We start from the raw sequence: 15758 nt of genomic DNA, 5'->3' as shown, positions 1-15758 counted from the left end.
ATCCAAGAAACATCTCAGAATTTTTATTCATTTTAATGATTTTTAAAAATGTTCAGTGGTAAACTCGGACCTTTATTGCTATCAGAAACTCCGTATTTATTCAAACCTCATGAACCGATGATCTACTAGACATTTGAAACTCTTTTTATCTTAAAAAAAAACTACGAAAAATGTGATTTAAAATAATTAATCAGCTCTTTTATTATTTAATATTGAACTTAAACTGTTCAATTGAACCTTCACGTCTAAAAAAATCAAAATTTTACTCTTGAACGCCCGGCTGCGAAGTTTTAATTTTACAGTTTTGGACAGAACTAGAATTTGTAAGCCTGTAACGAGTTGAAAAGAACAGGGTTAAATTTGTTCTTAATATAGAAAAAAATATGTAATTGTCAATTTTAATCAGAGGGCATGGTAATTTGAAAATTGCAAATGTTGTGAGCGCGAGAAAGCTAATTTGGATTCAATTTCCTCGCGCGCCATTTATCTCGATTATCCAAACAGAAGGGTCGGCATTTTCGGGCAGGCCGTTACTCCTGTCAACCAGTGGCGGGCCTGGTGAGAGCATTATTTAGATTTAAATTAGCATGAGCTATATGCTGCCAAATTCAGTAATGCTTCGAAATTCTGTTTTGAGATTTGTCTTTAATAATTCTGTATATTATGCAGCTATTAATATATTTTAAGCTAAAAACTTTTCAAAATTCTAATTAGTTTAAGAGAAATATGAAAATGAAACATAACTTTGACGAAAAATTAAAAGTGCCAAAAATATTAAATTTTATTTAAAAAATTTTATTGTATTTTTTGAAAGGTTACTCAAGTTGTTTTGACTTAAATTCCTTCTTTGTTTCATATGGAGGCAGCTTCCGCCCCTGCTGGTACAGAATTTATGTGTTTTAATAAATTTACAAAGCGTGCGCGTCGGCCAGTTTGTGTGTTTGCACGGAAAATAATGGTGTCTGTGCTTGCGCGAGCCAGGATTTATAAGTTTATTATCGGGGGGCGCGGCTGGCGGGCTCTCATTACGCGTGATTGCCGGCGCTGAGCTGCTGAGCTGAGCTGTGAGCAGAGCAGAGCAGAGCAGAGCAGGGCGAAATTGCTTCCCGCCCACGCCATCGGCCGCATCTGCCGGCGCGCAATTTCGCCGACTGCGCGCCGACACCGGCAGCAGAAGAATAGTTTCCGCCGCCGCCGACGCACGCCGGGAAAAGAGTTGTCCCTTCCATATATAGAAGCATGCAACCCGCGACGCGTTGCATAATCGGCTTTTTGTCGGCGCCGAGTACAGAGCACGCACACTCCATTCTTCTCTCTCGCCTAATTCGTTCGTGCACTGCTAAATTAGATTGCGCACTTCACTTTTCTATTAAAACGTTAATAGAGTTCAACTGCATAGGTAATGGACTGGAGCTATTTGAATGAAAAAAAAAATGCGATTAGCTCGTGCTGTGAGCAGGGTTAGTCGATTTCGCAATGCGCAAAATTGCACCACTAGTTGGTTTTCGCGTAAAAACAAAAAGAAAACTCATTAATTACGTCTATTTTTTCCCCGAAATACACCCCCAAAGCGGCCATATTACGCACTTAACGAAATATTAAATTAAATTAAATAAAAAATATTAATTACATTTAGGAATCATTATAAGTGCTGGCAGCTATAAAAAATAGCAGATCGTCTGAAATTCACAGCCCTAAAGAGGAATGATAGTGAATTTCCACGCAAAATCCCTAAACACACATGCAGATTAGGTCCTAAGGATCATGTACAGTTAAAAAAATACATAGGAAGCGCTGTATATTTTCGAAAAATCGGCCTCAAAGTTAGCATTGTTTCATTTAGAGAATTCTCAAAGGAATTTTGCAATTGCGATTTTCTCTGAATTTCCGCATTTGCCCAAAGAAAGACTCACACTGGCACATAGATCTCGATCAGAGGATTCCAAAGCATGGGAGAAAACATGATCAAGCGCTGTCAATTTTGGATAAAACTGGCAAAAACCATCTGATTGGACAGCGTCCAGAGCTGCTGGCCAACAGAGGGGTGCGTGTCACGCTATTTCCCGCTGTCGCTTCTTACTTTGTTACAGATAGAAGGCGGTTAATTTCACTTAATTATCATTGTAATTATATTTCGTTATTGGAAAAATTTGAAATTTTCGCACGTGCTCAAAAAAGAGGGCGTAACCGGTAAAATTAAAAAAATTGGATTTTGGGGCACTTATGGTCATTGCACTTCATTCAAAAATGTGCGAAAAAAGGGGCATGGAAATATGATACGATGTTTAAGTCCTGATTTTATTCGAAAATAGAATTTAGAATATAATTTTAGGCCAGAAACATATTTTTTTAAATGAGATATCAGGAAGAATCAAAATCTATTATGGAATGAGATAATTTTAAAAGATTATACGGACAGGAAATTTAAATATAATTCGAAAATTTATTGGAAATGAAGAGACTAAAGCAACAAAAGGGCTGGATCAATTTTGTTGCTACAAACATCTTCGTTTCCAATGAATATTTTTCATTTTCCCTTCACCAGGCCGTTACAATTCAGTAAAATATCTTATTTTATTTTATAATTCAATTTGTCCTATATTTAACATCTATGAAAACACATTTTTCAAGGCTTCCAAAACACTGATTTTCCGCTGGTATAAGTCACAGCTCTTTTGCAAGACTGATTCCCAATCCATCTGTTTACCCAGAAATTTTGAATTAACTACGCCAGTGGAGCAGTATCGATTGTGTGTCACTCGTGACACACGACGCGCCGATACACTCGCACTCAGCAGCACACACATAGACGCGCGCGGCAGACAATCAAATTAGACAAACGCTTCGATGCCTGGGCGGCTGCTGTTGCTGTTGCACGATTAATGAGCGTGAAATGGCGTACCTGGCTGCCGAGCTAGCGAGCGAGGAAGCGAGATAGATATAGAGAGCATTTGCATGCAAATGCATTCCAACGGACGGACGGGCGGACGGGCGGACGGATGGGCTTGTGCAGCGCAGTGCAATGCCCAAAGGAATCGACTCGGCGCTTTGATGCCTGCCCGGCGAATTAATGCACGCGCCGCTTGACCAGCATTTCGTAATTGGATGCACCCGGCCGGCATGCTGGGCTCCAATTCCGTGACGTAATTTGCATATTGCCCTGCCACCGCCACCGACGCTCGTGACACACTTCAAAATTCGCCCCATGATCACGGCATAAATTATTAGTCAAGTGGCACAATCCCCGCTCCAGCTGATAATTATTGGGTCAAAAGGATGAATTTATCTAATAATATGTAGTTTCTGAAGGGCTGGAAAGTTTCCTGCCCTTTTAGTAGTATTTAAAAACGTTTTTAGAACAAGTTCAAACCAAATTGTACCTGTTATTTATATAAAAATGAGTTATTTACCAGCGGGGGCCAGATTCGTGCGACACGCAGATATGGCGCGAAAAAACTGTCACGTAAAAATGCGCGAAAAGAAGCAAGTTTTCGTCAATATTGTGACGCATAATTTACATTACTCTTAACTATAATTGTGTCTGTTGGATCGTAAAAACAAACTCTTGACACTCGTACGGCAATCCAAAGAGAGCTTTTTGCTTCCCACATTGAGACGCCATCTTGGATCTGCGCTGTGGGAACCAATTTGATCGCACATATTGACCCCTGCTGATATTTACGATGAAATGGATTAAAATTGGGAAGTGTTCTTGGTCCGTAAATATATCAAGTTCTTAAGAAAGCCAGATTTTAATTATTATCAAAAGATGATAATAGCATTTTAAAACAATTTTGCGTGAATATCATCATCTCAAAACTAGTGGCCAAACTCAGCTTAATCATTCCTCCTTAAAGAAAAATAAAACAAATAAGTAGAAAAAAGAAAAATGAGCAAATAATGAGAGCTTTTGTGGTTGGTCAACGTTCTCCAATAAATTTCCTGAGAGCCCGCAGATTTTTAAAAACAAACGTCTTCAATCTATTTAAAAGCACTGAAATAAAGAAGTTATTTTTAAATCGAAATAATTAAATAAAATCGGAAAAAACCGTTTGTCAGGAAAACCTCAATAATCTTTTGTCAGACAAGAAAATTATCAGCAAATTTGAATGCCAAATTTTTCCTCCAGGTCGCAAAATTCCGTCTTTAAAATTTATTCCAAGTTCAGATTTCAACCTGTAATTAAAACTGTAATTAAAAAATACTGTCAGTATAATGTCTTCCTCCGCACGCGCATTTCGCAGATTGCGAGTCGAGGCGTAATTCCCAGACAGAATCTATCCTTGGACTGAGGCTATAGATTGCGAAACGGCCCGGGGGCTGATTAAAAGGGAGCGCCTAACGAAGGCCCCCGGCATTAATTTGAGGTCAAACAAACGCGTCGAGCGAGCGGCGAGTAAATTGCAGCCACGCTCGTAAATCATAAAAGCCCAACACAGCAGCAACGGCATCAAACTGAACATTTCACACAATGTGCATATAGCTCGCCGACAATGCTGCTGCCTGCAGAGACCGATTAATAATTTACATACACACACACTCATACTGGGCTGGCGCGGAATTGGCGCGAGTGTCCGGCCAGGCCAGGCCAGCGAGCGCACTGCAACAACGGCTGTATTAGCACGCGCGCGCGTTTTACTTGTTGTTTTGCCTAGCGCGCCGCGCGCGCGGTGATATATGTGCGAGTGCACACTCTGCCACCGCCGCCGCCGCGCGCGCTATAACACACTAGGCCGTCATGCTGTGTAATAATAATAAAGCACGTGGTCGTAAACCCTTTTCCGCGCGCCGAGCCACTTTCGAATTCGCCCACTGCGCCCCATGCACGCATAAAGGGCAAACTTTTAAAACTTTATAATATGTGCACACTTTCGTTTTGTTTGTTCTTTCGCCCAAAACCGCGGACAATCACCATTGTGTTGGATTACACAAGAATTTGTTTTCGAATAAAATTTTAATTTCTTTTTTAATAAAGTGAACCATGAACAATGGAGAACAGTTTTGTTTCAATATTTTATTTAAGGGAGACCCCAGGAACTGGGAAATATTTTATGACCGCTGCAGTACGGTTTCCGAGCAAACCACCGGGGGCCGGGTTGTGATCTGTGTTGGTTCCCGCCGGTCAGAAGTCAATATGGCGTCGAAATAATGGAGGCCAATCAGGAGACAGTCCAGCGGCCAATCAGATGCGTTAAAAAAGAGGCGTGCCGACCTAATAATTTCATTCCCACGTATTTTGTTACATTTCCATTAGCCTGATGTGCCATCTAACGGTCGATTCGCCAGTTACCGGGCTAATCAGCTGTTCGTAAATAAATAACAACAAAAATAGTCATTGTGCTGACCGTATTTTCATGATAAATTTTCTAAGCCAATTTAATTTTACGTTTGTAATTTTCCCGCCGTACTCTACCAGACGCCATATCTGCGCGTCGCGTGAATTTTTATACAAAACTGTCTCTATATATATTATAACAGTTGCCGAGTTTGCTCATTTTCATAATCCGAAAAACACTCGAAACCTTCACTGCTAATTTTGCACGGCAACTCGCTACATTTTCCCCTTTTGCTCGGTCTTTTTTCCACTGCGGATGGAATGGCGGCTGCGAGCGCTTGGCAGACTCATTATCGGCACACAGAGGTGTGTAGCTCATTAAACCCGCTGGAAAGCAAATAGCAGCGGTGAAAACAATGGCAGCGCGGAAGCTGAACCGAAAAAATAACCCGCCCGCCCGCGCTGAAAGTGTAACACACAACCACCGTGCGCGAACGGTAGGTGCGGATCCGCCTGAAGCTGTTTATTTTATTCCGACGCGATTCGAGAATGTAAATACAAAAAAATATGCGGATTAAGGACTTATTCACACAACGATACTAAAACAGCATACCTGATTTTATATGTGTAAAATAGATGGATGCAAAGTTTGCTGTTAATAATTTAAAAGTGGGTCTGAAATTTGGGAGAGAGTTAAAAATTTCCCAGGGTGTACCGTTTAATTTTCTGAGAAAATTTAATGAGCTGAAAAGTTTTCCTGCTATAGTGAATCGGTGAGTATTCTGTCTCCCTTTAGGAAATCATGATTTACAAGCCCAGAATAGAGATTTATATCATAATTTACGCACAGTTAAATAATATATCGTGCCAAGAGGAATCGGAATGAAGCGAAAATAAATCTTTGACAGTTAAACTGTTTAATTTTAAGAGAAATTGGGGAAATTCTGAAATTTTATTTTTATTTATTTGGGAATTGCGCACTCTGTTGAGATCATTGCTGAAAATATCAACAACTGCTATTTTTAATCACTTATTAATTTCATTCGTTGTCTCGTATTTATTCAATTTCTTAGCAAATATCCAACAAATTTTCATTCGAGCTTTGCTGCATAGGGGAAATTGAATAACAGACTACATCCACGATGAAATTCAGAGTTATTTAATTAAACTCAACCAGTTCCGTCCAATCCGGTCTTCAACGAGGATAAAGTCTCTGTTATTCAATTTCCTCTTTCAAAATATGTTTGCACATCAAGGTAGCAGAAAAATTTCTCATAGCTCAGCAACCAAACCGCAAATTTCCTTATTGCAAGAAAAAGGCAAACATCAATTTGACAGTGAAAACTTGTGTGTTCAATAACTTTTTGATGGCCAGAACCCATATTTTCGTAGTTAAATATCTGATCTCTTATTCATCGAAATACGCACAGACGTAAATTTACGATTAATTGCTCTTAAACCTTGATTATGGTTTCACGTTGTTAATACTTTCCCCTGAAAAATATTTAGACCCTCAAAATACAAAATATTCTTGCCCTCAATTTGTTGTTTTTCTTTGTAACGGTCATTGTTAAAAAAACGAATATGATCGGGTTATTTCAAGTCCAAAATATTTTTTCTTGTTAGAAAAACTCGTGGATTTTGTCTGATTTATTTAAGGTATGTTGCTTAAAAATAACTCTTTGCAATTGTTTTTAAAGCATATTTTTCTTTATTTAAGAAATTATAAATGATCAAAAAATCTTTAATGTTTAGCACTTTTAAAAGCATATTATTATTTTAATTTGTTTTGTTTTTAATTTTTAAAAAAAATAAATCATATTTTTGTTTGCTGTTCGTTGATTTTAATAACCAACTAAATTTAAAAATAAATTCGCCGCACTATTAATATTCAGTAGTGTTCAAAATATGAAACTATGCAGATGTACGTATCTTCTTCGCGCGGCGGTTACAAATTTGATGTAAACCCATAATTTCCCAGATTATTGTATGTTGCTTGAATTTGTATTCTCAATATAATAAAGACAAACTCTACAGTTCAAATTTTACTTCACTCAGTCTGATAATACCAGAAGTGGTTTCGAAAGATTAAAATTAATGACGAGCGCAGAGTCATTTGACTGCAAACACGCGAGAGAAGTATATTTCTTCGACACAGCTGCGGCACTTTTTGCGCCGGCGAGCAAAGCAAACAGCAAAAGCGGGTGAAAAATAAAAAACAAAACCAGCAACAAGGCGGAGCACGAGTCCAACAACAACCAACTACTCCACTCTTGCCATTCGAGTGTTTGATATGCGCTCTCTTTCTCTCTCGCTCGCATATCCACACTTTTTTAAAATCACAGAAACCGGCCGACCGACCGACCAAAAGCTCACTCAGCAACAGTTTTCAACCCCCTCTCGCCCACTTGTGTGTATATTTTTTTCTCTCTTTCTGTTTTGCAACAATTTGCGGTGCGTGAAACAAAAAGTTGGCGGCCGCAAAAGAGGGAGAGCATGACGTTAAATAGTTTCGGCTGCGGCCGAGAGCTTTTCGTTTGTTCCTTCCGGTGCTCGAGTGCATGGCTCTCTGTTTAGTGGCCGAATTAAAAATTCTGAACTGCTGCGCGCTGCGCTCGCTGATTAATTAACTTGCAGCCAGCGCTCGACTGAGTGTATAGTGAGGGATTAAATTCGCTCTCTCGGCGAAAGAACTGAACAGCGAATCAAGCGGAAAGTAAGGAAAATAGAGCCTGACGTGGGCGCGCGGGAAGAGATTAGCCCAAGCGGCGCTACTTTTACGCGAAACGAGGCCGAGCATGAATTCTTAATTCAAGACGAGAGCAGAATATTTATATTGCATGAGATAAGAAGAATGAATTAATGCATAACCAACTTTAAACAGCAATAATTGAATTTTTTTCTGAAATACTGGATGCAATACGTAAAATGAAATCGGCTTGGAAAATTCATCATGAAAATAGGGAAAATAGCTTCAGCACAATGAATTTTTTTGTTGTTATTTCTTTAATTACAGCTCATTTCCCCGGTAATTAGCGAATTGACCATTAGATGGCACATCAGGACAATTTAAATGTAACAAAATACGCGGGAATGAAATTATTAGGTCGGCACGCCTCGTTTTCGACGCTTCTGATTGGCCGCTGGAGTTTCTCCTGATTGGCCTCCATTATTTCGACGCCATATTGACTTCTGACCGGCGGGAACCAACACAGATCAAAACCCGGCCCCCGGTGATAAGTAGTTGATCGATAAACAATTTGTTTACACTTTGCAATAATGAAAAAAATCAAATTTTCTTCAAAATATGCAGCGCTTGACTACATTTTCTTGGCAGATTTCAATTTCTTTCGTCAAGATCTATTCAACAGTGTATAAAACATATTGGGGGAACTTTTTGATTTGAAATAAAATAAGATTTCAAGTAAGGAGACAGTCTTCACAATTTGAAACACATGCTAACTTTGCAGCCACTTTCCTCAAAAATTTCCAGTGCTACTTATAGGTCAATATTAGCTTGAATTGAATCCTAAGGGATGAGTTTATGCATTGGCAAAAAGGATTTTCCAGGAATTTATATACGCTCAATTTAAAAATAAAACATTCAACCAAAGCTTACTGTTTGAATCAAAGAAAAATCCCCTTGTTTATCTGCGGACACGGTATGAAAGCCTCTGGCAGCATCAGAAGCTAAATCCCGCAAGAGCCACTCGACAAATCCACAGGTTCTATATATGTATGTTATTTGGCCCCGTGCCGAGTAAATTTTAAAGCGAAGCAGTGGAATTTCCCTGCACCTGCGACCAGAGGGCTGCTCGCACGACCCGGTGGCTTTCGCCACCGCTGTAAATTCCAATCAATCGTGCGGAGGAAGCATCAGATTATTGCTGATCAGGTCAAGCCGCCCGCCCGCGTGCGCCATCGCCGGGCCGGCTTCAAGTGGCCTCGCATCCAATATGAGCAGATCGGCCGCTGCAGATACCTTTGCGCTGAAATCACGTCTCGAGTGGCGAAATGAAGCCCTTTTGCCGAATTCGCCTGCTCGAGTACGCCGCAGACTCTTATCATCTCCGCCCTGCCTCTCCACTTCCAGCAAAGGAGAAGGATTATAGAGAGGAGCGCAGCTTACCTATTACCCCGTGGAATTCGATTCCTCCATCTGCAGGAATTTATTATTCTCTGCGATAAGTGCGTGCTACACTTTTGTTCACCACTAAGGTTAATTAGAAACTTATTCAGCTTGCGGAGAAGCTGATATCCCTTTGCTTAACATAGGAGAAGTAATTTATAAGAAACTGTTTTCTTTTGTTGTTTATTTTTAATTTTAAAATTCAGGAGATAAAAGCGACTTATTTAAAGTCGATGGATGCAGGGCACAATTGAAAATTACTCGAATTGTTTGGATGTAATAAGCAGTTGATCGATAAACAATTTGTTATACGATTTGGAATAAAAAAGGACCGTTTTCAACATATTTTTTTAAATTTTCTTCAAAATTTTAAGCGCTTATACTGACCTCATTTTTTGGCAGATTTTGATTCCTCTCGTCAATATCTGTCCAAAAGTTTGTCAACCTTTTAGAGAAACTCTTTGTTGTGAAATAAAATCAGATTTCAAGTAGGGAGACAGTCCTCACCATTTGAAAAGCATACTAACTTTTCAGCCACTTTTGTAAAAAATTTACGCTGCTACTTAAGTCAATTAGAGACGCATTCATGCATTTTTAATAACATTTCAGAGATTATTATTCAAGTACGTGTGAGGCAAAAATAATTTTCAATCCACTCCACCAGAAACTAAAATTTTTTACCAGTTTTGCAACCAGCTCCGAGCAAAAGCGCCGGAAAATCCTTGTTGCTAATGGGTAATAAGCTAATTCATGATTCTTTTTTTAAGCTCAAATTGACCTAGGTAGCAACGTAAATTATTTAGCAAATGGGCTGCAAAATTAGCGTGCTTTTCAAATTGTAGGACTATTTCTTCCCCACTTATCTTAATCTTACGGTATTTCGCTAAACGTTACAAAGTCATGCAAGAAGAAAATAAATATGTAAATTATCTTTTGACCTTTGGTTTGCAAGAAAAAGCTTTACAGGAAGAATGTTACAAAATTTTTATGTATGTAAAATATTAGTTTACAAATAAAAAAACTATAAAAGTAAATATTTATAGGAAAATGTTTTAATTCTTTTTTCTAATTACTTTTTATTAGTTTAATTTTTATATTCTTTACATACTAGTTGAGCAAGATATTTCATAAAAATATGAAAAAGTAACATTTTTGCTAATTACCAGGAAGGAAATATTTTTATTTTAAACAAAAAATTATAAATAGTTTTAAGAGTCAGCTTCTGATATTGAATTAAATATTTAATCCATACATAAGCTGATGTTGATGTAGCTATCTGATAACGTTGCTGCATAAGATTAAAAATAGTAAAAAGTTATAGAAAAGGCGTATATTAATCAACAAATAATTTTTAATAGCTGCAATTTTTCAAATTTTTAGCATTTTAAATCTTAACAAATCAATAATATTTTCATGAATTTCAATTTCTTTTATTATGTCCACAGATTTTTAGGTGTAAAATTTGGTCGAAAATCGGGAAAAATAATCGCAATCCCCTTTTTAAAAACATCTAAAATGCTAAAGAATATTGAATTTTTCTTTATTCTTGTTCCCAATTAAAGTGGATTGATGCAGGGCAACAATTGAAAATAATTTGAATTATTGGATGCAATATGCAGTTGATCGATAAACAATTTTTTACAATTTTCAATAATAATGAAAAGGAACTTTTGCTATGCACAGTAACAAATTTTTCCAACATTTACAGCACTTGACCGCATTTTCTTGACAGATTTCGATTCCTCTCGTAGTTATCTGTCCAACAGTGTGTGAAACCTTTCAGGGAAACTCTTTGTTGGGAAATAAAGACGATTTCATGCAATTTTAATAATACTTAGGAATTATTATTGAAGTACGTGAGGCAAAAATAATTTTTCAGCCATCCGCACCAGAAAATATCACATTTTACCCGTTTTGCAACCAGCTCGGAGCATTACAGCGTGCAAAACGGTGGCGGATTGTCATGAAGTCGCTTTGTTTTGAGCGACAGCCGTGGAGGAAGGGAGAAGTGTGCAGCGCGGAATTGAAATTCTGGAACGTGCGTTGGCACAAATCCCACGTCTGATTAGAAAGCAGCTCTTCAGGTTGCGCGTTGACACCTGGGAATCGGCGCAGTCGTAACGAAGAGCAAATCGAACGGCGGCATTATTTGCATATGAAATCAATTCATCAGGGAGTCAGTCGTCGACGCATTACTCGGTGCACGCGCCTCCAATTTGCCGGCGTTCGAGTCAACTATCTTCTACCTTATATATATATATAGGCGGGGATGTTGCTCATTTCATCCCAACTCTCTCTATGTATATAGGATGTAATATACTTGGCATACCACCCTCGGAATTTGCGTTTTGTTTGAATGGAAAAGAGGGGGAAGAGAGGCAGACGCACACCGCACTCAATATTAATTATGTTTAATTATTCGCATTGCAGGTTTCCCCAGCTGCTCCCGTGGTTGAGTGTTTACACACGTGCTTCTGTCATTTATTCAACGCTTTTGGTTCGCTTTTTGGCTGCCGCGCCAATTTAATTTCTCCATTTATTAACTGAATGAAGTGGCAAAATTGTTAGATTGCCACGGGAACAATTTTCATTCGTGACTCTATTGACTCTTTTACCGTATTGACCGATATTAATAAATTAATAATAAAGAGAATTAAATTTGAACAGCTTTTTTATGTGAGTTCTATAGAAGAATATGTAGGGCCAGAATGCCATCACGAATTTTGAAACTGATATCGGAGTATGCTTTTTTTAAATAGAGAAAGAAATTTTCGAAATTCGCAATTCGTGTTTGAAGCCGCCAGCAGATGGCGCCACTATATACTTTCGTAATAAAATTAATTTTAAGACACTTCCGCTGCGATTTCAGACTCAATCCTACCACTGCGCATTTTTCTCTTAATATGCTTTCATTTGACGTGCTGAAAACCATAATCGGTTAAGCCAATTGCCGTAGAATCGTGAAAAGCTATTTTTTTTTTAAATGAAAAATCTTTCCCGGCGTTTCTACGGTGAATGGCAGGACTGATTTTGGTTTTCAGTAGAAAGCATAATTAAGTGAAGAATGCAGAGCAGTAGGATTGAGTCTGAAATCGCAGCGCAATTCAAGTGCCTTAAATTTAAAGTCAACGGTGGCGCCATCTGTTGGTGGCTTTGACCACTTAGGGTTTATCAAACTGGAGAATTACTTGAAAATCTGTATTCAATCTTTAAAATTATTAATGTTCTTTGCTCTAGAACTGGAAAGATGTAAAAATTTGGAATCAAAAATTTTCGCAAGTTTTTTATAATTTGTTCTTAGGGTTGGAAAACTCGATAAATTATATTTAATGTGAAGTCTATCTATAGAAAATTTTAAAAAAATTAGCAAAAACGACATGAAATAGCTCAATTTTTGTTCCAAAGTTAAATAAACAGATTAACAGAGACACTGAGACTGCCCGATTATTCATAAATTTAATGCACTTTTCACATCTGAGAACGAATATTTAAGACTCATCAATCAAGATCCAGTAGACGTATGTTAATTTTATATTATATAGTCAAGAGTGGACCCCTCATATTATTTAAAATTCAAAGAAAAACTTAATTACTGTTCAAATCGTCAAAATCCAGGATGAAAATAATTGAAAAACGGATTTTTGTGTTTATGTATTGTTATTGTAATATTAAATTTAATATATTTAATATTTAAAAAAAAAGAATTCCCTAATTAATAAAAATATGTGAATCAAATAACAAAAGTATCATTTGAATAACTTTATTTGCTTAAACAAAATTGTATTAAACGTCAATAAATTTTCTAAATATGGACGGAGCATAAATATAAGCCATTTTTATTCAACCACTGTTGTTTTTTCTCCAGCTGCGTAGATGGTTGGTTAATCAACACCCTGATGATGCAAAATCTACTTTCATTCTTCTCTTTTTTCATCCGTGCAGCCTTCAGTGACACGCCAACCCTTTCGCCGCGCGTCTTTATCCGCATCGAGAGTTTGAGAATGGGGCGCGCGGTCGGGGCGCAAGACAAGTATGCACTTCACGTCGTATCAAAATTAGACAGATAACAGCAGATAGGTCACGTGCAGCAGTCGACCACCATAGAGGGGTGGATGGATGGGGGTTGGGGGCGGGTATATATTGCATGCGTGTGGCCTGCGAGAGAAATAAAGAAGGAAAGAGAAAATAGGCTGGTGCGCTGATAAAGCAACCGACTGACAGACAAGTGGCAGCAATGAGAGAGCCGCCGCTGCTGCACCGAGGGGGTGCGTGCGGTGCAGGGGTGGCGCGCCAGCAAATTTCGTTTTGGACCCTTTAACGACGCCAATTTATCTCCAGAGTGCGAGTTGAGAGAAGGCCGTGCACGAAATTGCCAGCGCGCTTTTACTTTTCTGCCTGCCTGCTTCCGTGTGTCTGCCCAACCAAATTAACTCTCGCCCTCTCGCCCTTTGAATTTAGTTCGTGCGTCAGGACACCTCGATCTCACTGTTTTAGCTATTTTTCAGGGAATTTTGAGTTCCGAGAGCTTGTTTTCACTTTTGTCCTCTTGGATTTTGCTAATCTAAAAATTCGTCCTAAGGGATGCCAAGTTTTCTTTTTGAATACTTGAATTACAGTATCATATGTGCATTGAAAATTCAAATACATATTATTTTCTAAGATCAATTGAATGTGTACAACCCTGAAAAAATGTTAAAATACATAAAACACAATTTTAATTTTATTAATTATTAATTATTAAATTTCTTTTAGATTTATGGAAATTACAGAAGTCCAGCAGAATTATCGGTTATGATCACAAGGCAGCATAATTATTGAGACTTAAAAATCTGTATATATATGTGAAAGACGAATAAAAACAAATATTCACAATATTACTAAAGTTTAAAATTTTTCAGGAAAAATTACCTTGAAAGTACCTTGAAATAATTAATTCGAAAGTAATAAATAATTATGTACTCTAATTTTTTATGCTTGAAAATAATAAAAATATTTACACATAAATTTAATTTAAACTTTCTCAATCCCGTTCAGAAAAAATCAGTCCTATATAGGGAACCGAAACGGTTCCAAAAGTGTCAAAGGACCGGATTGGAACCGAATTATGGGGTTCGGAAGCAAATTCGGACCCAAACTTTGGATTAGAAGCGAGTTAGGCGTGGTTTGGGACCATTTGGTTCCCCTCATGGACAGTTTTCCTCTGTCTGGAACTGTTTTTTCTTACACAGAAGCAATTTCGGTTCGTAAAAGAGCGGTTTTTCTCGCTGCCAACGATCATGCTCGATTTTTCAATTTTCAATTAAATTTCGTGGGCAAACAATCATAGTCAAAAAAGAGGTTCATGTTAATTAAAATCAAATCTTTTGTTAAGGACCGAACGGTATCAAAATTCGGTTGCATCGTGGAATTTTTTTGGTCCTACGTGGAACCGGACGGTCCCTTCAAAAGGGACTGTTTCGATTCCGATTAATATATTCGGTTTCCTTTAAGACCGAATTTTTCTGACTGGGAAAACTTTACATTATTACCAGCGGGGTCCAGATTTGCGATAAAATTGGTTCCCACTGCGCAGATCCAAGATGGCGTCTGAATGTGGGAAACAAAAAGCTCTCTTTGGATTGCCGTACGAGTGTCAAGAGTTTGTTTTTACGATCCAAAAGGCACAATTAGTACAAGTAATGCAAATTATGTCACAATATTGACCAAAACTTGCTTTTTTCGCGAATTTACTCCTGAACATTTTTTCGCGCCATAATCCACCGGATGTCATATCTGCGCGTCGCACGAATCTGGCCCCGCTGATTATTACGAATGCTTAGATAAACTATATTATGCTCTGTAAAGACAAATTTCCGCATTTCTGGACGTGACCGCAGGCACAGAAAGCAGAAAAATAAAATCGAAAATTTATTATAGAGTTAAATTCACGCAGGACTAATCAAAGCTCTGATTTTCATTGCGCGCGTGTATAAATCCGAGTTGCCGCGGGGCGGTTGATAATAAATTTATCCCGGGATGGCAGTGCATTCCTGCGAATGTAATAAATTGCCGGCTGCTGTGTTAATATTTGCCGAAGTGATTCAGTCGAGATTATACTTACACATGGCGGAGAATGTTTCGCTCTCTTGTGTATGGCCAAATATTAGAGCGACTGACTGGCAGACGGAGAGAGGGAGTTTATATGTAATACGTTGAGCACACGCGGGCTGAGCCGGGTGAAATCGAGCTGCACAAAAGCCTCAATTTACATCGCCGCCCGTCCGCCCGCCCGCCTCCACCGGTGGAGCCGCCGGCTGCGTCTTTGTTTTAATAAAATCGGACCGGAGCACGGGCGCTGCTGCAAATTTCGCCCGC

At 38.4% G+C, this 15758-nt stretch overlaps 1 protein-coding gene across 7 annotated transcripts in view; it reads right to left on the bottom strand.

Moving 5' to 3' along the window:
- LOC135935677 (cell adhesion molecule Dscam2-like) overlaps nt 1-15758 on the bottom strand; it is a 167821-nt gene that overhangs the window by 94664 nt on the left and 57399 nt on the right. The gene's annotated exons all lie outside the window — the stretch shown is intronic.

This window comes from Cloeon dipterum, chromosome 2, assembly GCF_949628265.1.
Source record: "Cloeon dipterum chromosome 2, ieCloDipt1.1, whole genome shotgun sequence".
NCBI lineage: Eukaryota > Metazoa > Arthropoda > Insecta > Ephemeroptera > Baetidae > Cloeon > Cloeon dipterum.
This window is presented reverse-complemented; position numbering and strand designations above follow the sequence as displayed.